This window comes from Rhagoletis zephyria, unplaced genomic scaffold (assembly GCF_001687245.7).
Source record: "Rhagoletis zephyria isolate East Lansing unplaced genomic scaffold, Rhagoletis_zephyria_1.1 Rzeph_scaffold_01159, whole genome shotgun sequence".
Lineage (NCBI taxonomy): Eukaryota > Metazoa > Arthropoda > Insecta > Diptera > Tephritidae > Rhagoletis > Rhagoletis zephyria.
In genome coordinates this window covers 33,756-58,127 of record NW_016158243.1, presented here as the reverse complement: position 1 = coordinate 58,127, position 24,372 = coordinate 33,756, and the positions used below count along the sequence as shown (strand labels likewise).

At 34.3% G+C, this 24,372-nt stretch overlaps 2 protein-coding genes across 2 annotated transcripts in view; both read left to right on the top strand.

Moving 5' to 3' along the window:
• LOC108362980 (probable mitochondrial import inner membrane translocase subunit Tim17 1) overlaps nucleotides 1-24,372 on the top strand; it is a 72,033-nt gene that overhangs the window by 35,569 nt on the left and 12,092 nt on the right. The window lies entirely within an intron of this gene.
• LOC108362979 (uncharacterized) overlaps nucleotides 23,126-24,372 on the top strand; it is a 7,189-nt gene continuing 5,942 nt past the window's right edge. The window contains exon 1 of the mRNA XM_017616151.1: nucleotides 23,126-24,353. The gene's annotated coding sequence lies outside the window, so the exon portion shown is untranslated. The remainder of the gene's footprint in view (nucleotides 24,354-24,372) is intronic.

The window sequence follows — 24,372 nt, the reverse complement described above, 5'->3', positions numbered from 1 at the left end:
AAATTTTCTGTCGAACAGAATTTTGCTTTCGATGGTGTAGCGAAGTGTTAGAAAATTGTGAAAAAATTATGATTTTGTGTATGTTTTCTTACATTTTGGCGGCTAGACACTAATTTTAAACAATTTTTTATTAATTTCATGCAGTTCTAACATCGTGAATACTAAACACAAGCTCGAAAGGCTGGTTTTACTTGTGAAAGAAAATCTCCTATACTCTGTTGGCACGATCTCTGAGAACAAAATCGTAGCGCTGTTGATAGTTTTAAAATATTTTAAATAGATTTGGCTCACAAACGCCTCTTTAGATGGTCGGAACTTTTTAATGAATCTGTAGACAAATTTCTTAAATATATTTAATATCAAAATATATTCGAAAGACTAATAAACTTAAACTCTCTTAAACATTTGCTACTCCTGGCCAGTTTACTAAGCTCTCATCCTCTGACGAATCGTTGAACCAGAACTCGTTGTACTCATTTTACCACGTTTTTATAAACTTGCTTTCTTTTTTACTTCGTTTTAATTAGAACAAATTTACATAAATATGTATAAGCACACTATTTAGTTTGCTCGATTTGTAAACAAAGCTTCTCAGCGGTGAAAAATATACTATTGGGAACAACCTAAACGAGCGAAATTCACAATAGCGCTATTCTTCATCGAATGAGCGCCATAATACCAAATGAAAATTCGTTCGCTCAGCACTTTCGACCACAGTCGAAAATCGAATGCAACTCATAATAGGGGCCTATATCTATTTACTTATTTATTTAAATTCTGTTGATTTTTTTTTTGAGCTCAAGGCCGGGTTGAAATAAAACAATCTGTTTTTGTTGTTTTTAAATCGTCTATATTTCGACTTCAGTCTGAAGTCATCATCAGGACTGCAATAAATATCTTAATTACAAAAATTGCATAAAAGACTATCAACTTACTGTATATAAGCACAACTTACACATTCGGCTGCGCCTGGTAGACTAATGTGTGCAAAAAACAAAAGATTTAACAAACCAAACAATGAGACGAAATGGACATAAAAATATAAACAAATGAAAGAACAGTAATTGTAAACAAAAAATCATACAAACAACATTGCATTGGACGGCACACAGTACGACATAACTATGTATGCAAATCATCCAGCATTGCAATGTTATCATAAACGAAGTTCGGACACGGAACGAATAATAGACAACAATATTAGGCTTATTTGTTGTGCCTTAATATTATGTTGCGGTAGACGTGTGCACAGTTTTCAGTGTCTGTTTTGAAATACATCCTTTTATCATTAGGGGTGTTCACAATGTGGAGCATTTCTAATATAAAGCGTTTGTGGTAATTTTTCTCTTCTTCTAAGACGCTCACACTATCAAAATCAGGGTAATGTCCCGTGTCTTTACAGTGGGATGACAAGGCCGTCTTGTTGTCCGAGTAAGTGTTCCTTAATTTTACGTTCGATTTGTGAGCGGAAATCCTTGTCATATGCATTATTGCGGTTTTCAACCGAAACTGTGCATATATGCATTATTTCGGTTTTTTTCATATGCATTATTTCGGTTTTCAAGCGAAACTGTGCATATATGCATTATTTCGGGTTTTTTCGTATGCATTATTTCGGTTTTTTTCATATGCATTATTTCGTATGCACAGTTTCCATATGCACAATTTCAGGGTGCCTTCCCAAGCATGAGAAATCTGATTTAGGCTTTCTGCTCATTGGTCGTCCAATCATAGTTGAGTCATAGTTATCGTCATGAAGCAACGATTACATGACGATTACACTTCTGCACACTTGGTCGTGATATTTCAATTCATTTGGCGTCTAAAAATTCACTTGGAGCAGGTATTTTCTGTTTTTTTTGGTTGATATTTTCGCGAAATATTTACAAAAACCTGCAATTTTTTAAATATAGACTGTGCTGCAACATTTCTAGACGTAATTTTCCAGTAATATCTCTTCTTTTCTTTTCCTGGAATGTGTTTTGTGTATGCACACAGAGACTTAATACAATTTCGTCATATTTTATAGTTAAAACGCTCATATTTATTAAATTTTAATGCAATTATCCACTTTTTAATAATTTCCACAGATTTTATGCAAAAAAATACTAATTTTTATACAATTTTAATGCAAATATTAACTTTTTCACTAATTTTCCCCCATAAAATGTAAACAAACAATGCGTGCACAACGATTAGCAAACGACAGTGCCGTACTTATCCGTTTCTGCATCTTCTACGATTTGCCGATAACTAGCCGATAACGACAAGTGTGCAGATCTCCTTTGAAATGCATGTGTTCGGCTCAAAATTTCAGGGCGAGACGATAACGCAACTATGATTGGACGACAAGTGTGCAGATAGCCTTAGTATACAGTATTCCATGTAATGGCGACGCACACTGGGGCCGCCCCATATAAGGTGGTGCTCAAAATTCTGAAATCAATTTCTTTCCATCAGACTCGCTTGATCTATACTTGTAAAGTAAATTTTTGACATCTTAACCCATTAGTGATCATGTCTTAACCCATTGGTGACCTGTTTTTGTTTTGAAAATGTATTTTTTATTAATATGAATAATTTAACCCATTTATGATTTTCACTTAACTCATTTATGACCATATTTTAACGCATTGGTGGTAAATTTTTTACAGATTCTTATGCCAAGCTAAGTTTATTACATGACATGAATTAAATTTTTTAACTGAAAAACAGGTAAGTTTAGGTTACAATAAAATAAAGAAGAACAAGTCTTTTCGTTTCGAAAGTAGCTTTATTAATGATTTCACTATACTTAGAAGTAAGTTAACAGCGATGACAAGATATTGTATGAGAAATTAAAAAAAAATTTAATTATTTTTAGTTTCGTCTTTGTTTCAACTATGAATGTGCTCAATTACGTTTAAATGTTTTAAACATAATATTGTATTGAAAAGTGTGGCACTTATTCCCCACAGTCACAATCTGTGTCCCATCCAAGGTCAGTTATACTAATACAATTTGCTTCAGGTTCCACTAACTCCATTGCTTCAGCCAAATAAGATCTCCGGTTTGTTACCAATGGCAACAAGCGCGAGCAAGTAATCAGAGGATCCGATGAGACCAGCAATCTATTAAAAACGTCTTCTAAATTGTCAGCGTGACTCGTTTTCCTGCTATAGTTATCCCTGAAGTTTTTAAAGTCCTTGTTAGAACATTCTAAGGCTTCTTCACTTAACTGCCCAATGGGAAGCAAAGCTTCTTTAACTATTTTCCCACCGTGAATCAAAATCTTATGCAGTGTGGTTGACATGGGATACCACGGGTACAATTTTGTGTACATATGTGCTGTCTCTAAACAAAAAGCATTAAATTTGTCCACGCTTATTTCAAATCCAGAACTAATAGTTTGTAATAGTATATACAGTATATTTATTAAATTTTTGTCCACACCAATTATTTCCGAACATTTCTCATAGTTATGCAAGAAAATTCGGGCCACATTGCCATTGTTAGTGTTACCAAAGCCGGGTTTGGGCTTGCCAACAATTAAGGACATTTTATTATAAAAATCAGATTGAATTCTTTGCTTATTTGCTTCAACTATGTGTTTGTTCTCCTTATTTACTCTCCACGACTTTACTGGAAGTTTGTAACCAATGTGCAACAAGCACTCAAAAAGCCTTATCCATGAATGTAAGACAGATAAGCCAAAAGAAAGTATTCATCGTTGATAGGTCTCGATATTACATAATTGATATCGTTGAATTCCGTGCTTCTGGCTCCGCATAAATAGCATACTAATGCTGATTTGGTATCGGAGAGAGAATTACAAATTTTACCGTCTACCATTGTGAACATTAGTTTGTGGCCAATAGTGTAAATATATTCATTAAGAACAACACTGCTTGGTTGTAAACTATTAATTTGAAAATCAATATAATTTTTTTCATGCTTTACTAGTTCTTCTGATTCTTTTTTGTACTGCAGCTTAATAGGCCTCGTGGAATAAGGTCGAGGGTTTTGCCATACAACACTTTGGTTATTATTATCAACTAAACGCAATGGAACTATAGATGTTAAAAATATGTATTTGTCATCAGCTTTGTCATCCACAAATTTTTGCATATACTGTGTGTGACCACTGCTACCGTCGAAACCCCATTTCGAATATAAAACTAAAGCAGATGTCGAAATATTATTTAACACATCTTGCTGAACTTCAAGTAAACGTGAGGAGCTGTGGTCTAACAAATCTTGTAAAGGTACGCCAGCTTCTCTTTCAGAAACTTTTACATTTAGTGGGTAGCATTTTTTCTTTTCTTTTTGGATGCTTTTGTATGAAGGAAACACTTCCGTAGCATATCTTCTAATATTATTGTATTGCTTTCTGGAGAGCTGTGACTCAATAATTAAGGACAAAGCATCAAATGCAGTTAATTTTTTTACACAAACGTTATTGTTTTCCTCATCCGAAACGTTGGCCCTGGCTTTCCAGAAGCCCTCAGATTCATTTGATGAATACTTTGATCGCAACTAAAAACTTCATATTATACGTATAGGCATATTTAAAACGCACAAAAATGTACTTTATACATACCTCTGACGTCTTCCTTCGTTTAGATTGATGGCTACTCTCAGCAAAATTCGTTTTTGGTCTACCAACATTTAAAGTAGTTCTAAGTGTATCGAACGCGTAGTCGCCATTTAACCAAATATGTTCTTGTATGGTAAATCTTTCCATATGCCTGTTACATGATTCCCACTTTTTGGTAAATTGTATTTTAAAATTTTTTAGAGCAAGGTTCAACTTTTGTTTATCTGCAGATGTTTTCGTGAATAAAAACTCAAGTAAATCTTCAAATTTACCAGAAAGCTTGGTTTTATTGCTTTGAAAAATCACATGACACATATCTCGTCTCTTTAAAGTAATTTTTTGCTCGGAGCCTTATTCGCCGGAAAATATTGTACAAAAAGTGTTGCAAATAACCGGAAAAGGTTACTAATATTGGATTCTTAGTGTACTTACCAACTTCATTTTTTATTGCTTTATTGCTGAACGACGGTTTTGAATTATTTGCTTCCATCGCTTGATGTGTCTTATGTTAAATAAAACTTAGAACTAAATACGAAATATTCACTAAAAATATTTATATTTTTCAGCTTAAAAATATCGATTAACGCATTTTTAAATCACAATACGTTAGTTTTTCTCATTGCTTTTTTAATTAGGCATTTGCGTAGCAGGTATCTAAGTTTAAAACAAAGTTTTACGCGTGTGTACTGTTACTATTTGAGGTATTATAAAAGGGTGCATAGTTCAAAAATTATAAAAATTGGTGGTTTACTGAACAACTAACTAACTTTTATTCACTGAGCAACCTTAAAATAATAAACAATTTAAGTTCGAAATGAAACAGAATCAAACTTAACCAGAAGTGTATGTTTTTGTGTTTAATTAAAATCAAAGTGAAATTTTTAAAACCAATTTATTTAAAAATGCGCAAAGTTCTTTTGGTTTTGAACTCGGATTCTTAATAAGTAAGAAGCATACTTTATTGCAGTAGTGTCAAATTTAAAAGCGCTTTGCGCATTTATAAAAAAAATGATTTTGAAAATTACACTTGCAAAAAATAGAGGTTAGTTTAGTTTTTTTAAACATAATTTTTTTAAAACACATAATTCCAAAAAGAATATCCCAAAAAAATAAAGAAGCTTCATTTTAAGTCATGGTAAAAAAATAACGAAATATAATACCGCTTTCTTACAATAACAATTTGAATTGCATATTCGAATTTCTCAGTTTTGAAAAAAAAAATATTGTTCAAATTTGTGATGCTTGGACACGCATATCTCTCAGCCGAAAAATGGTGGAGAGCTGAAAAATCACCCCCGATGTAGAATTTTATGGGGAATATAACTGCGTTTTTATTTTCCCAAAAAACACATTTTTTAAAAATTGAATTTTGAGCACGCTTGGCCCCAGTGTGCGACGGGTCCCACGTATGCAAACAAGTATATGTGGGGACAACCAAATCAAAACTTAAGACAAGGATTTCCGTTCACAAATCGAACGTAAAATTAAGGAACACTTACTCGGACAACAAGACGGCCTTGTCATCCCACTGTAAAGACACGGGACATTACCCTGAGTTTGGTAATGTGAGTGTCTTAGAAGGAGAGAAAAATTAACACAAACGCTTTATATTAGAAATGCTCCACATTGTGAACACCCCTAATGATAAAAGGATGAATTTCAAAACAGACACTGAAAACAGTGCACACGTCTACCGCAACATAATATTAAGGCACAACAAATAAGCCTAATATTGTTGTCTATTATTCGATCCGTGTCCGAACTTCGTCTATGATAACATTGCAATGCTGGATGATTTGTATACATAGTTATGTCGTACAGTGTGCCGTCCAATGCAATGTTGTTTGTATGATTTTTTGTTTACAATTACTGTTCTTTCATTTGTTTATATTTTTATGTCCATTTCGTCTCATTGTTTGGTTTGTTAAATCTTTTGTTTTTTGCACACATTAGTCTACCAGGCGCAGCCGAATGTGTAAGTTGTGCTTATATACAGTGTGTTGATAGTCTTTTATGCAATTTTTGTAATTAAGATATTTATTGCAGTCCTGATGATGACTTCAGACTGAAGTCGAAATATAGACGATTTAAAAACAACAAAAACAGATTGTTTTATTTCAACCCGGCCTTGAGCTAAAAAAAAAAATCAACAGAATCTTCAATTAACTGCCAAATATAAATAAACAATATTTATTTAAATTTTTTTATAATTATCGAAGTGCAATAGTACCACAGACTTTTCCAATGGGGTGTAAAGCTCATTAGAATTCACCTTATGTATAGATCTGTACGTACATGCATATGTGAAGACGATATAGCAACCGCGTTTCTACATGTACATATGTACCAGAGAGCTGCATGGATACACGCAAAATACATTTTAATTCACTCGCTTTCTTTTCACATTTGCACACAAGAAAAAACTTTCTGACGATGCGCTAGTTGAAGGAGTGGCTATTAAATACTCTACGACTGAGTTTATGCAGCAGCGGCATTTCGCATTTGTGTACCTCCCACCATTTAATTATATAGAAGTCCGTATGAAAATATACCTCAATATTTTCATATCGCCGCAGCTCTGCAGTAGCTTTATCAGTTCTGCTCACAAAGGTAGGTTGTTTAAGAAGACCTGAAAACAGCTCAAAGTTGTCTGAAGGTAACAAAGGTGTATCCGCAATTTGTGGTTCCGTTGTACTGTCAGAATTTTCAGTTAACGTTCTCATAATTTGTAAACATTTCTCTTTTGTGTATCTTTGTTTAGATTCAGTAAAGTTCTTGAGCCCTGTTAAGTTTTTAACAGCAACTGTTTTTAAATAATAAAGCAACTTATTTTTCAAGTCTCTTATAAAGCCGATGTCTTCTGAGGTAACAGTGCATTTCTTTAGTACACTAGTTATACAAATATACGTCAGGTGGATTGTTAGGTATTTGTCCCTTATAACTTTTTGAACGCTTCTTCAAAGGGTCCCGACTTTTTAAAATATCGTAATTTAATCGCACTATGGTTTAATAAATTGCTTGTAGTGACTTTCGGCTCAGTCCTACCAACCGTGTCATTAATTGGCTGCTGAAAATTAGTAAAAATAATCAAATAATTTAGTAAAACTAATATATCGGGTGATTTTTTTGAGGTTAGGATTTTCATGCATTAGTATTTGACAGATCACGTGGGATTTCAGACATGGTGTCAAAGAGAAAGATGCTCAGTATGCTTTNAGCTAAACATTGATTTCAAAACTAACTATGAATCTCACTGTTTGTACGATGTTTCTCACTACTCGTATACAGTTCACAGCAATGAGTTCATACTATTTAGATGGAAGTGAGTATACTCATGCTGTTGTCTGATATGTACATATATTCTTCTGAACCAACAAACCAAGTCAAAGCCCGACCAAATTAACTAAAAGCCTCTGTTCGCTAGCGTAAGCAGAGAAGTCGAAAGCAACACAAATAAATATGAATAAATTATATACACTTTACATATGGCGTTCATATGTAATTCTAGGCAGCACATAGGCATTAATAGGCAAGTGAAGTTAACGACGACCAAATTATGCACAACGAAATAAACCACTGCACTGCAATACTCTCGTCTAAAATGTACATAAAATGCGCTGAATGTATACGTATAATTGTGCTTTATGAAACTTAATGTATTAGCAAACTATTAGGAACGAAGACGAACTATTAGGAACGAAAGACGAGGAATTCCGCTAGCATAGAAATAATTGAAATACTGTTCTATATCAGTGCCCGCCAAAAAGAGAAAAGTCTTAAAATGAGAATGTATTAGTTATGAAACAAAAAATGAGAATGTGTTGGTGGTAATGCACGGAAAAAAATTTCTGTGTTTTATTACTTATTATAAAAACTTTGGTATGTTTTTTGCCGCTTTTTTTCATTGTGCGCTATTTTTTTTAGATCTAAACAACATAGAAACATGTAATGAAAGTTAACGGCCCTAAGAAAGGAAAAAGTTGGTAAAATTTTGTATGTATTGTACAAAATTAATCTTATTTTTTTGTAATTAAAGTGTGGTACTCTGAATATTAAAAGAAAATTTCGTTGATTTCAAGTAGAAATAAAATAAAAATATATACATCTAACAGATATTTATTTTAAAATTAGGTAAAACTTGACATTTAAGAACAATTTAAAATAACGATTAAACCAAAAGATAAATAACAAAACATATTGTATGTTTGAATTGAGGACTAGTCTGGTATTAAAAAAAAATACATAATTCACAAAGTTCTTTTAATATGAAGAAAAAGCACGACTTGGTACCATATACATACCTATTTCTAGGGGTGTATGTACGAAAAATTGTGTTATAAAATTTTTGAATGAATATTCATTCATTCTGCTCAGTGTACCTACTTTATTCAACAATAATGCGTCATCAACCTGCTTCGCCTATTGTTTGCATGCAACTAAATAAAATTTGTTGCTCTTCTACTCTTTCTGTTGACGTTCGGATTGTGTACGTGTAAGAAGCCGATTGTGTACATGTGAAAGGCCGAATATAGTTCGTTTCCCAGGAAAGTGTTTGGCGGTGTATACATACATATGCATTAGAGCAGCGATGCCCAAGCCCTAAGCACTCGGGGCACATTTGCTTTGTAAAAGCACTTTGGTATACGCTGTGTGCTCTAATATACACACTCAGCACTCCGAGCGAAACAATACAAAATACAAAAACAATTTTTTCTACATCGCTTAAAATTTTTTTCTTTGCATATGCACAAGCACAAAGCAACAACACTTTCGTATGCTTTGTTGGTATATATTGACGACAGTTATCTTTAACGTAAATTTGGTTATTGCCTTGCGTTTGATCGCAAAAAATGAATAACACTTGGAAAAACTGGTGTTTATTTTAACTTTCATATTTAAATTGTGGCAAAATGAATTACATATCTTCAGTAGAGAAGTGGGAAAGTGATTTTTTTTTTCACTCTCAATTTCAAGGGCGAAGCTCAATGTAAGATTTGGTTTCAAATAAATCCCCGAACAAAAAGTAAATTAGCGAATTTTTACAGTGTACTCTTCCATTTGAAAACTTTGGGCACCGCTGCATTAGAGGTTTACGCCGACAGGCTTTGCGGCGGCGGCGTGGTCAACTTCAAAAAGAATCGGCGGCGACGCCGGTGCGTCTGGAAACGCCGGCGCTACTGCCCATAAGGTGGATTCCAAAGAGTCATGAGGCTTTTAATGTTATCATATCATCAGATTATAATTCTATTTAATTCATTCATTTAATTCAAATGTTGAGTGACTGCTGCTGATGGATGGGCGAACAGAGAAGAGTCTATATAGTATATAGGTACATTAGGTTTCCCATCGTAAATGTTTTTTTTTTTTAATTTCAAGGCCCTACCCCCTAATTTTATTCGTTTTTATGAGAAATATTATTGCCAACTTATATAGATTTTTTAAGGGCCATTTAGAGGTCGCGGCCTGTCGATTTATCGATAATTTCCACAATTTGAAAATATGTAGTACTTACGTACAAAAAGACGATTTTCGATAGGCACGCTAATATACATACATCTCTATGTACTCTACAAATCTGTATGTACTATTTCAATTTAAAGAAATAAAAAAGTTTTAAGGTTAAGTTATTGGGGTAATTTATGCCGCTATCAATACATTTTTGCAATAAGCTTATCAACCGTTATGTTAAATTACGGAGTTCTGACGATTTTTTGCGGGTTATATATTGAAAATAAGGTTGGCCTACTTTTTCTAAAAGTTTAACCCATCAACTTCCACCTGAACGGGCCTATTTATATTGCGATACGCGGGAGCAAAACCTTCCTGGGGTTTGACCACCACTTAGGAATACTAACATAATTTTCACACAGCCACCTAATTCTTGTGTACGTCTGTGGGACCCCAGAATAAAGTAACTTACGAATGTAAAAATTAGCAAAAAAAGTGTTTGCTTTTTATTAAAATTCTGTTTAAAATATTAAAAAAAGCACACAGGAAAATCAACAAGTCTTTGTTTTATCTCCAATAATTGAGGAGTTAGATGCAATACGGGCGCTTCTGTTAAAACTGCTTTCTGAGATATTGGCGTTAACGTTTTTGATGTGTTATAACTTTCTTGTTGATGTAGTATATGAAAAAGTAGTATTGTTGTAGTATTGAAAAAAATTTTCTACTGCGGAAAAATACGTTATATTACCAGTATTCGACCCTAATTTAACTGTAATAAACGCTTTCGATCAAAAAACGTGTTACCTATGTTTTTTCTGAGTTACAATTTTTTTTTGAAATGTTCAGCGGCCCAAATGATGCAAAAAAAAATCCTTTTAAAAATGTAATTTTCATTTCGTAAAATAGTGTTTTTATGCGAGTAGTGTTTAGTTCCTTCAAACGATGTATTTCAATGTGCAACAACATGAAAATTTTGTACAAAATTCCTTAGGCGTCGAACGCCGCCGCCGCCGCCGCCGCGCCGATAATTTCGTAACTCGGCGGCGGCGCATAAGAAATGAGAATGATTTAGTGCTTAAGTATTATTTTGCTTCTATATGTACATATCTACAACATTAAATGAATTGTATTATTTAAATACTATTACAGGGCTTTTCAGGATGTTGTGCTAATGATTTTGGATTTGCATTTATATTTGCTCTTACAAATCTTATATTTGCAGTTTCTTGTTGTTTTTACAAATGAATTGAATTATGCAAATTCATGATCAAATGCACAAGATNCTTACAAATCTTATATTTGCAGTTTCTTGTTCTTTTTACAAATGAATTGAATTATGCAAATTCATGATCAAATGCACAAGATCCTGAACAGCCCTTATGCATAGTTGCACAAACTGATCCACTCTAAAATTTTTCAACTTCTAAAACAGAGTATTTTTGTAAATAGTGCAGCCCTGCGTGGCCGCTGAATATACACTAGTATTTATATATACGTAGTACATAAGAACCAACGAGGCTATATTCGTTTTGCTAAAAAATAAAGTGAACTATTGTATACAAGCCAACTGACCGGTCAACACCTTATTGTGTATTTCGCTCGCGTAATTCGACTTTGCTGCAAAGTTTTATTGAGTGTGTCACTTAGCAAGTTTTTTTTGTTCGTTAATGTTGTAGGAGCGTATGCTCTACTTTGTCGAGAAAATAGATTAATAATACAAGTTTTTGGGAAGCGTAATCTAGCGCTTCGTCAATATTAGCAACCAAATCGATAAATATATCGACAACAAAGTCCATAACGCAATAGAAAAAAATACCGATATCAAAATCGATAAAAAAGTCGATATCAAAACCTATAAAAATATCGATAACAAATTCGATAAAAACATCGATAGCAAAATCGATAAATCGATAGAAAAATCAATATCAAAATCGATGTAAATATCAATAACAAAATCGATATAAATATCGATAACAAAATCGATAAAAAATAAAATTTTGCGAATATTTTATGATATCAATCAATATTCATGCAGTTCATTCATACACCTCTCAAACACTTAAATTGTCCAAATAATTTTTTGGGGCGTATCTATTCATAATCAAAATTTAGTTGGTTTTTAAAGTTGGTATACGGACGGCAGATTTTGGTCAAAAGGGGGACTTGAGATGGAAGAATACGACCCCCTGATTTCAAAGCTACCGTCCTTTTTCTCTTATCAAGGGTATATAACATTGTGCAAACGCAAGTAAAAATTGTGATTATTGGTAATTTTCTTAAGGCCTCTTTAGGGATCCATAGGATGACTAGGCGGTCGTATTTGCATTTTTGTTAAAAAGAATGCCTCCTAAATCGTCTTCACCAAGTTTCATTGGTTAATTTTGCCTGGTTTTCTTATAATAAAGAGTGAGGTTCTATATAAAAGCCCACCCAAAGTAAATAGGAGCTTTTTTGATAGACAACCCATTAAAAATTATGTCCAAAAGCTACAACTAACTTGTAAGTATAAATTTAATTTGGACTATAAATCAAAATCAAAATTTTAAATATGCAATTACAAACTGAATGCACAGCACAAACCAAGGCGTTTTTATATAAGGTTGTGTTATTAGATCAGCTGATTTTGTGATTGTGTTTCGCCTCACGGCTTATAATGTCAAATTGAAATATTTTGTTTACACTTCCACAAACACTCTTACACGGATTTTGAGTTTACGCCGCAAAAGCAAAAACAAAATACATGTAAATTTATGGTTTTTGTACTCCTGCTAACACCTTATACTAATTCACAAACGAATTGTACGTAGTTTAATTTGTACAGTTCATTAAGTCGTCCATTCAGCTCTTAAATGAAAAACAACCCTGCACATAGTTTGACTAAGGCGTCTGTTAAAGAATAAACAGAAGGCAGCGTTGATCGGGATCCACTTGGAAATTAACTGCAGTTGATTCGGATTAAGTCCGAGTTAATCCGGATCTATGCTGGCATCTGTTTAAGCTTTAACACTATCAATACGGATCGCGATCCATATCGATGGATCTCAAAATATAGATGGATTCTACTCTTCCATCTTAAACCCCCGTTTTTACCAAAATCTGCCGTCCGTACACCAACTTTAAAAACCAAATAAATTTTGATTATGAATAGATACACCCCAAAAAAATATTTGGACAGAGGTCTATGAACTGCATGAATATCGATTGATATCAGAAAATATTCGCAAAATTTTATATTTTTTATCGAGTTTGTTATCGACTTTGTTATTGATATTTTTATCGATTTTGTTATCGATATTTTTATCGATTTTGTCATTGATTTTGCTATCGATTTTGCTATCAATATTGTTTGGGCACATACAGTATCGGTCATATCTATAGCACGCCATTTCAAAGTGATATTGTGTGCAACTTATGTTTATTTATTTATTTTTGAGAATTTTCAATTAAAATACAGTTCTTTCTCGTACAAACCCCATATAAACTCAGGTTTAACAATTTGTAGAAAACTTCAAAAAAGTGCAACGAATTTTCACCTAAATTTCAAACTTTTTTCTCGGAAGTGTTTGATTTTTTCTGAATACACAGTTTTATAGCCCAATCAATTTTAGTCTGATAATGTGCAAGTTCCAAGTGACTGAAAGTTACCGTTGATTTTTTAGACTTTTTCCGCCAAAGGTGTTGCGGTTTTCATACATATACAAATAAATTGAGTTTATTCATTATATGGAAGCGAATGCGGCAAAAAAAATTCTAAAAAATTAACGGTGATTCGTAGCCACTTGAAATTTGCACATTATCAGACTAAAATTGCAGTGGCTAAAAAACTGTGTGATCAAAAAAATTCTAACACTTCCGAGAAAAAAGTAGGAAAATTAGGTGAAAATTTGTTGCCATTTTTTTTAAGTTTTCTACAAATTTTTAAACTTGGGTTTATATGGGGTTTGTTAGAGAAAGAACTGTATTTTAATTGAAAATTCTTAAAAATAAATAAATAAGCATAATTGGCACACAATATCACTTTGAAATGGCGTGCTATAGATATGACCGATACTGTACGTTCTTACTCTTTAAAACATAGAATATTTCGGATCTGACAATGCCAAAAATAATTGTCCATCTCTGTTAGATAAGTTTTGCCTTCCTATGTCATCAAAGTGAAATAAAGAAGAAATAAATATTCATTCCATCATTAACCACAGCCAGCCTCGCTTCCTTTTTTTGGCGCTCGTCGTAGCAATTTGAATTAAACTCGTTGTCGGAATTTGCACCTGCAGTAAAAAGGCCTACTGCCCAACATTTTTTGGCGCCCGAGCAGGGACTTAATTAAGTCAAGTTAAATTTTAATTAAATATTGATTGTCGTTGGCGACTGGCTGTTGTAATCTTCGTGTTTGGACTTTGGCGAATTTAGAAGTCTACGCGCTGAATACGTGGGACAATAAGGAAGAACCATAACACTTCACGGACGTTCATTAAACTGTACAAAGTAAACTACGTGCAATTCGTTTGTGAATTAGTATAAGGTGTTAGCAGGAGTACAAAAAACATAAATTGACATGTATTTTGTTTTTGCTTTTGCGGCGTAAACTAAAAATCTGTGTAAGAGTGTTTGTGGAAGTGCAAACAAAATATTTCAATTTGACATTATAAGCCGTGAGGCGAAACACAATCACAAAATCAGCTGATCTTGTAACTCAACCGTATATAAAAACGCCTTGGTTTGTGCTGTGCATTCAGTTTGTAATTGCATATTTAAAATTTTGATTTTGATTATAGTCCAAATTAAATTTATACTTACAAGTTAGTTGTAGCTTTTGGACATAATTTTTAATGGGTTGTCTATCAAAAAAGCTTCTATTTACTTTGGGTTGGCTTTTATATAGAGCTTCACTCTTTATTATAAGAAAACCAGGCAAAATTAACCAATGAAACTTGGTGAAGACGATTTAGGAGGCATTCTTTTTAACAAAAATGCAAATACGACCGCCTAGTCGTCCTATGGATCCCTAAAGAGGCCTTAAGAAAATGACCAAAAATCACAATTTTTACTTGCGTTTGCACAAGAAATATTATATACCCTTGATAAGAGAAAAAGGACGGTAGCTTTGAAATCAGGGGGTCGTATTCTTCCATCTCAAGTCCCCTTTTTGACCAAAATCTGCCGTGCTTATACCAACTTTAAAAACCAACTAAATTTTGATTATGAATAGATACGCCCCAAAAAATTATTTGGACAATTTAAGTGTTTGAGAGGGTATGAATTGCATGAATATTGATTGATATCATAAAATATTCGCAAAATTTTATTGTTTATCGATTTTTTTGTTGATATTTGTATCGATTTTGTTATCAATATATTTATCGATTTTGTTATCGATATTTATATCGATTTTGTTATCGATATTTACATCGATTTTGATATTGATTTTGCTATCGATTTTGCTATCGATGTTTTTATCGAATTTGTTATCGATATTTCTATAGGTTTTGATATCGACTTTTTTATCGATTTTGATATCGGTATTTTTTTCTATTTCGTTATGGACTTTGTTATCGATATATTTATCGATTTTGTTGGTAATATTGACGAAGCCCTAGTTTACGCTTCCCAAAAACTTTTATTATTAATTTATTTTCGCGACAAAGTAGGGCAGTCGTATGCTCCTACAACATTAACGAACAAAAAACTTGCTAATTGACACACTCAATAAAACTTTGCAGCAAAGTCGAATTACGCGAGCGAAATACAAAATAAGGTGTTGACCGGTCAGTTGGCTTGTATACAATAGTTTACTTTATTTTTTAGCAAAACGAATATCGCCTCTTTGGTTCTTATGTACTACGTATATATAAATACTAGTGTGAGTAGATATTCAGCGGCCACGCAGGTCTGCACTATTTACAAAAATACTCTGTATTTGCGAACGGCTTTATAAATCTGTAAATATATGCTACAATTCGTACAATTTTGTTAAAGGACGACAAAGAGTAAATTATTTTTAAAATTATATTCTCTTGTACTACAAGATTTAGTATGGTTTTCGCCTTTTTTTNGCCTTAAGAAAATGACCAAAAATCACAATTTTTACTTGCGTTTGCACAAGAAATATTATATACCCTTGATAAGAGAAAAAGGACGGTAGCTTTGAAATCAGGGGGTCGTATTCTTCCATCTCAAGTCCCCTTTTTGACCAAAATCTGCCGTGCTTATACCAACTTTAAAAACCAACTGAATTTTGATTATGAATAGATACGCCCCAAAAAATTATTTGGACAATTTAAGTGTTTGAGAGGGTATGAATTGCATGAATATTGATTGATATCATAAAATATTCGCAAAATTTTATTGTTTATCGATTTTTTTGTTGATATTTGTATCGATTTTGTTATCAATATATTTATCGATTTTGTTATCGATATTTATATCGATTTTGTTATCGATATTTACATCGATTTTGATATTGATTTTGCTATCGATTTTGCTATCGATGTTTTTATCGAATTTGTTATCGATATTTCTATAGGTTTTGATATCGACTTTTTTATCGATTTTGATATCGGTATTTTTTTCTATTTCGTTATGGACTTTGTTATCGATATATTTATCGATTTTGTTGGTAATATTGACGAAGCCCTAGTTTACGCTTCCCAAAAACTTTTATTATTAATTTATTTTCGCGACAAAGTAGGGCAGTCGTATGCTCCTACAACATTAACGAACAAAAAACTTGCTAATTGACACACTCAATAAAACTTTGCAGCAAAGTCGAATTACGCGAGCGAAATACAAAATAAGGTGTTGACCGGTCAGTTGGCTTGTATACAATAGTTTACTTTATTTTTTAGCAAAACGAATATCGCCTCTTTGGTTCTTATGTACTACGTATATATAAATAATAGTGTGAGTAGATATTCAGCGGCCACGCAGGTCTGCACTATTTACAAAAATACTCTGTATTTGCGAACGGCTTTATAAATCTGTAAATATATGCTACAATTCGTACAATTTTGTTAAAGGACGACAAAGAGTAAATTATTTTTAAAATTATATTCTCTTGTACTACAAGATTTAGTATGGTTTTCGCCTTTTTTTAGCTCTAATTATGTGTTGGATTCCTCGAGCTCAAATTTCTTGTTTTGTGGCCAATTTCTCGAATCTTTTACCAGGACCTTCAATCCACAAAGGTTGAAGTAATTGGTCAATATCACATCCGCGTGATGCTAAGTCTGCAGGATTCTCTTTAGTCGGGACATGTCTCCATACAACATTGACTGCGTTTTCCTGGATTTCAGCTACCCTATTTGCGACAAAAGTAGACAGAGTGGACGGGTGCTTTTTCAACCAGTACGCCACTATTTCTGAATCAGACCAAAACACAACCTTTTCAATTACAACGCTCTGAATTAGTGGCACAATTACTTTATATAATTTTGTTAGTAACAAGGCGGCACAAAGTTCGAGACGGCGGAGACTTTTGGTTTTTAACGGCGCCACTTTAGACTTGGCAGTCAACAGTTGCGATGTTACAACATTGTCATGTGGGTTCGAATATATAAACAACAACCATAAGTACGTTGCGAAGCATCACAGAAGCCATGAATTTGTATACCTTCATTGGGCAACATATTTACAAATCGTGGTACCTCCATTTTATCGACTTGTGCTAAATTTTGAGCCAATTTTTGCCATGATGTTTCTATATTTTGGGGAATTGATTCGTCCCATGCCAACTTTAATAGCCATAATTCTTGTAATAAGATTTTAACGTTTACAATAAGAGGGCATAGCAAACCGAGCGGATCAAATATACGGGATGAAACTGACAATATATTAAGCTTAGTGGGTTTTATTTCAAGTGAAGCTCGGTCGATTTTAAATTTTATTGTGTCTTTTTTCGGAGATCAAGTTCTTGGATTTGTAGCATCTCTTTTATGTTGTCGGCACCAGATAGTATATCATCTACATAAAACTCATTTCGGATTACCCTACAACCGAGTGCATATTGGTCTGAATATATGTCACTCAATCGCTTTAAACATCGAATAGCTAAAAATGGAGCGGGCGTTGTACCGTACGTTACAGTATTCAGGCAATACTTCTGAATTGGATTAAGTACATATACATTATAACACCGGCTGCAATTTAGGTTGGCATCCCCAGAGTTCCGCATTAAGGTAGCTATGGAACGGTAGGCGGAGTTCGCCACCAAGATAGCGACAACAACAACAGCAACGTCCAAGTTCGCTACCACGCTAGCGACAACAACAGCAGCCTTTCCAAATCCTGGACACCCAATGACAGCAGCCTTTGTCCAACTGTACCCACGTACTGCGGACGCAACTAAATCAACAGAACACCGGATTGGGTCCTGTCACGGTCGCCAATGCCGAAGCGCTAGTTTACGCTTCCCAAAAACTTGTATTATTAATTTATTTTCGCGACAAAGTAGGGCAGTCGTATGCTCCTAAATACAACATTAACGAACAAAAAAAACTTGCTAATTGACACACTAAATAAAACTTTGCAGCAAAGTCGAATCACGCGTGCGAAATACAAAATAAGGTGTTGACCGGTCAGTTGGCTTGTATACAATAATTCACTTCATTTTTTTATCAAAACGAATATAGCCTCGTTGATTCTTATGTACTACGTATATATGTACAGTGAAACCTCTCCTAACGGACACCTCTATTAGACGAACACCTCCCTTGGGCGGACATTTTTCCCTATACCAAGATTTAAGAATAAATTTCGGAACAAATTACTCTCTCTTAAGGCGGACGCGGACAGTTATTTTGCATAAAATTGACACAAAAACTCTATTGGGCGGACGCGAACCTCTTATCAACGGACATTAAGATTTCTTTTCATAACAAATCAAACAAAAACCTCCGTTGAGCGGACGCGGAATCCTGATAGGCGCACTACTAAATGGAAAAAGGGGACTTCCCGCACAAAATGTGATTGTTATGCACACATTTAGTTTGGTTTGCGCAGTGGTTTAGGTTCGTTATTTGAATTGTCAGAAACCCTTGGAGACTGATAAAAACATGAAAACTATTGATGAAAAAGGTACTGACACTGAAAAAAATTAAAAATAAAACTTACGTCAATCGACAATTTCCCAGTTTTTTATGTAATGAGTCTATGATTTTATGTAGTTTATGGACTAAAATGTAATATTTATTTTTATTTTGTTATTACTGAATATGTAGATACGCACATAAATAAAATGTGCACTTTTGAAAAACTACATGCACATTTTTGTTTGAACGATGTAATATCAATATCTTTTATTCAAATAAGAAACAGTGACTATTCAATTAATTAAAACATTAAAAATTTCTAAAATAGGCTTCCCTCTCCCTCGGACACCTCTCTTGGGCGGGCAAAAAATGACTGACGGTGAGTGTCCGCCCAAGGGAGGTTTCACTGTATACTAGTGTGAGTGTATATTCAGCGGTCACGCAGGGCTGCTCTATTTACAAAATACTCTGTTTTAAAAGTTGATAAATTTTAGAGTGCATAAGTTAGTGCAACTATGCATAAGGGCTGTTCAGGATCTTGTGCATGTGATCATGAATTTGCAGAATTGAATTCATTTGTAACAACAACACGAAAGTGCAAATATAAGATTTGTAACAGCAATTATAAATGCAAATCCAAGATCATTAGCACAACATCCTGAAAAGCCCTGTATGTAGTATTTAAATAATACAATTCATTTAATGTTGTACATATGTATATATAGAAGCAAAATAATACTTCAGCACTACATCCAAAGATTATATTCAAATATTAATGTATGATTATATCAAGAAATATGAAGTATTACATACATATGTAAATACAATTCATGTGCAAACAAATATGAGTTGGATATGTAAAATGAACATACTATATCTTCTATAATATATATAAAATTAAAACCCAAAAAAACGTGAGAGCAAAACAGCCGATGTACTGGGTCGATTTCTATGATTCAAGTTATAAAATTACATATTTCTACCACAGTAGGAGCCTGTGGTATTTTTAAAATGAAATTTTAATAATAAATATGTTTAATTAAAGTATTAAGTTGATCAACAATACCACGCATTGCAAGACCGTTTGCCTTTCACGCGTTTGTGTTTAGAGAGCATCAACAAACCACATACATATTTCTCTCTATTCCCTTCTCTTTTTATACTCAGCTAGCACAAAGCGAAATTTATGTAGAAACAGCGCTGCGCCCAAAAGCGAAATTTATGTATGTACAAGCAGCGCTGCGTTCAAAACAAACAAACACTGTACATCGTGTATTTCGTTTAGAAACTGTTGTTTTTTTTTACTTCAAAATGCTAAAATGCTGCATGCTGCGATATCGGTACATGCTCACCGTAAGCATCTTGGTGTGACATACATATACATACATACATTGATCTTCAGCTTTTCCTTTATTTCAAAAAGATGAAGTTTGTGAAAAAAGTTGCCCGTGCTGTAGTAGCATGCAAAATAAATAACACAAAGAAATGTCTGTTTCGCTTCATGCAAATTCCGCACAAAACAAAAGTCAACAATGTTAGTTCAACAGATCAATATTCAGTCAATCCAATTAGATTTTAATACATGCGTACATATGTACATATGTATGGTCAAATTAGAATTGATATGGTAAAGTTATTTAGCCCTATTTTTTATGGGAATCCTGCCTCTATCTCTATGTATTTACAAAGTGGAATTTCGTTACTAAATACATAAAAAAAAATTTAAAAATAACAGAATAGTGCGAAGTATTTAAAAATGCTTAAAGCTAAAAGAGATTTGCCAAGACAAACGAGAGACGCACGGGCAATGGCCCGTATTCGGAGAATAGTAGCGGCGACGCGAATAGAAACGATGCCTGCAATCGGAATTAGCGTTTATTTATCGACTTTAAATAAACTATATAGGTGATTTTTACAATAAAAGTCTATCAACACATATCAGTGCCGTACCTATCAGTGTGAGTGAAAAATATAATATCGTTGCCACAGTCCCAAATAGAGTTGTTCAGACCGTCCGGCACAATGCGGTTTTTTACTGTCAGTGCTGCTTCAGTGTTCGTTCCGCAATTTATTTATACACTTTAAAAACTGCCACTGAAAAGTGTTTATTTTCACATAAAATCTGTGTAAGTATACGCATAAGATGTTCAAGACTGGATTTTTGAACATGAGATGTTTAAAATACTCACATGAAATGTTGAAAACTGCAAACGCAAAAATACATTCTCTACTAAAAATAAAAACTAAGTACATTTTATGTGCAATTTTGCTCTATGCGTCAAATTTGGCATGCAAAAGTTAACATGCAGTGTTACATACTTGTTTTTACTGGGTAATGTCTAAAATAACAAACGTTGAAGTGTGTCATTAGATTTCTTACCCATAAAAAGGAAATCAACTACTTGTCAAATGCATGCAAAGCGATGGATTTTCCCTACGATCCTTAATCAATTATTGGCCTCACCCGAGGTAAGGCATATTTAACACAGCTCATCTCTGCACCCACAATCAACGTAGATCACACTAGTTTAAACTGGAAAGTACATTAATATCAGGATCATCTAGTTCAGCCTAGACTTAACCGGTTTGTCCAAACCGGGTTCGGTAATACCAGTTTATCCTACGCTAAACCGGTATATCATATCCCATGTTGGTAGAACTAGTTTGGCCTAGGCAAAACTAATTTAGCCGTAAGATCGGGTTTGGCCGGTAACATTTACATTTGCTGCATTCCACAAAGGAAATATCTTGTGAATTTTGTTAGTGTACTCTGCACACTACTCTTTCAGGCATACAATTTAATTTTAACATATTAATGTACAATATGGGTGGACAATTATATTCGGTATAAGGTATCATTAGGGGAATTGATCTAAACACGTAAACGCCTCGTAACCATACAAACCTAATTTTTTATGGAAAATCGATTTATTTATAAGGTTCAAGCGGTTATGAGGCGTTTCCATGAATACCCATATTATAAAAAAAAAGATTCGGTGCTTCCACATTCTTCTACGTGTTTGGTCGAACTTCTCCTTCAATGTGGTGTGCGTCTTGATGTTGTTTTATAAATGGAAGGAAATACAGTTTTACGCCGCCTCCGAATGGCACATAGTTTTTAAGAGAAGCTTTTTCATGGCACAAGTACATTCGGAGGCTTGCCTTTGCGTACCGAGGAACAACATTTTTCTTTTAGATGTTGCCCTGGTGAACCTTGGTTCAATCTAGTGAATATACGCACCTCTAACCATTCGGCTAAGGCGACCGGCATCATTGATCTACATCAGGGGTTCCCAAACTTTTTCCACCTCGGCACCCTTGGTGTGCTAAAAAAATTTCGCGGCCCCCTTACTCTTCAAATGTATACGAAAACAAGAAAACACAATGCAGATCATGAATAGATAAACGATAACCTTAAACTCTTAGATGGGAATTGAAATTGGTTTTGTTTTTTTTTGCTTAAAAATTACTTGTTTATGTAAGCATTTGTTGAAAATGTAGTCTCACATAGAAATGTAAAAGTAAGGCCCCTATTATGAGTTGCATTCCGACCGAACGAATTTTCATTTGGTATTATGACGCTCATTCGATGAAGAATAGCGCTATTGTGAATTTCGCTGGGTTAGCTTGTTTACAATAGTACATTTTTCAACGCTGAGAAGTTTTCTTTACTAATCAAGCAAACTAAATAGTGTGCTTATACATATGTATGTAAATTTGTGCAAATTAAAATGAAATAAAAGAGAAAACGAGTTTATAAAAACGTGGTAAAAATGAGTGCAACGGAGTTCTGGTTCAACGATTCGTCAGGATGAGAGCTTGGTAAACTGGCCAGGAGTGGAAAATGCTTAAGAGGGTTTAAGCTTAGTCTTTCGAATATATTTTGACATAAAATATATTTGTCGCAGAACGCCCGCTTACCGTATCATCCATTGTGACTGATTTATATTTTCGAATTCTTCATTTATCGTATTTGCTTTGTATTCACTTCTTATTGTATTTGCTTTGCTATGTATAAATTTGAAGTTTGCCTTATGTATGTACATACATACATACTTACATATGTACAATTGAACTTTGCTTATATACATATGCATGTACAATTTGCCGTTATCCTATTTTGGAGGAATTTGAATTCACATACTTATGTACACATTTTCGCTGCTGTGAGTTTGCTCCGTCTTTGCCTTTTACTTGCCCACCATTCGTTGGTCAGCAGCCGGAGTAACACACAGCAAAATAAAGCGTTCCGTTCTTCGTACAAAATAGTAAACCAAAGACTTTTATTTTCCGTAGTAGCTGAATTCTGAACGCGTTAAATTTGTTAATAGCGGACCAATGACTACAATTTTATTTTGCTTGCGTTTTTTTGTCGTGATGTATTGTTTTTCGCGAAGTTTGTTTAAAATTAAATAGCCGCGCCGTAGTGCATACTCGCTTTTGATTGGGAAGTTGCTGCCACCGGTTATCTGATCTAAAAATGCAACGTACTCCAACCCGAAGGGGTCCTCGGCTAAACCAACAATTGCAAGCCAGCCAGAGCAATATGCACGCCAATTTAATTCTTTAGAGTCGATCGCTGAAGAGTCAATATTCGCGACAAGCATCAACGGTCGTGCCATGGACACAACAACTGCCTTAAACACCACTACGTCTGATGCCGACAGTGGAGTTAGTACAATCCCAGGCACGGACGCTTACGCCGCCAAAGCTTCCAGAGACATCACACCGGATATGCCAGCCCCTTCAGTCTTCGATCTCCAAGCCATGGAGCACCGGTTAGCTACGCTTGAAAGTATTTTGAAAGCTACGCAAGTACAGCTAAGGAAGCGTGACCTACAAAACGAGACCCTCAGAGCAGAGCTATGCGGAAGCGGTAGTTCCGCCGTTACGTACGCCAGTAGCGTAGTCGCGCAGTCGCAGCTATCACTGCCGCAGTCAGCGCAAGCGCCACCGTTAGACGCGCAGTCTAACGCAAGTCAGCCATTTGCTGAGTCCCGTTGTGGTGCCAGCTCACAGCCAATTATTTGCAGTACAATTTCGACAGCAAATTATTTATACTGTGCGTTTCATGTTGATGATACGTACTAATTACATTCGCCGAACTTATCGATGCCGCCTACCAACGCCAACGTATACATGCCGTATTCATCGTAACCTGCCTTAATGCCGCGAAAGTTGCTAGATTTGCCGGAATTTAGCGGACGACCTGAAGAGTGGCCTGTGCAGCATTTACCGAATCTACGGCAACTTATGGTTACACTAACTTCGATAACAACCAATGGTTGCAAAAGTGCTTAAAGGTTGATGCTCGCGAGATGG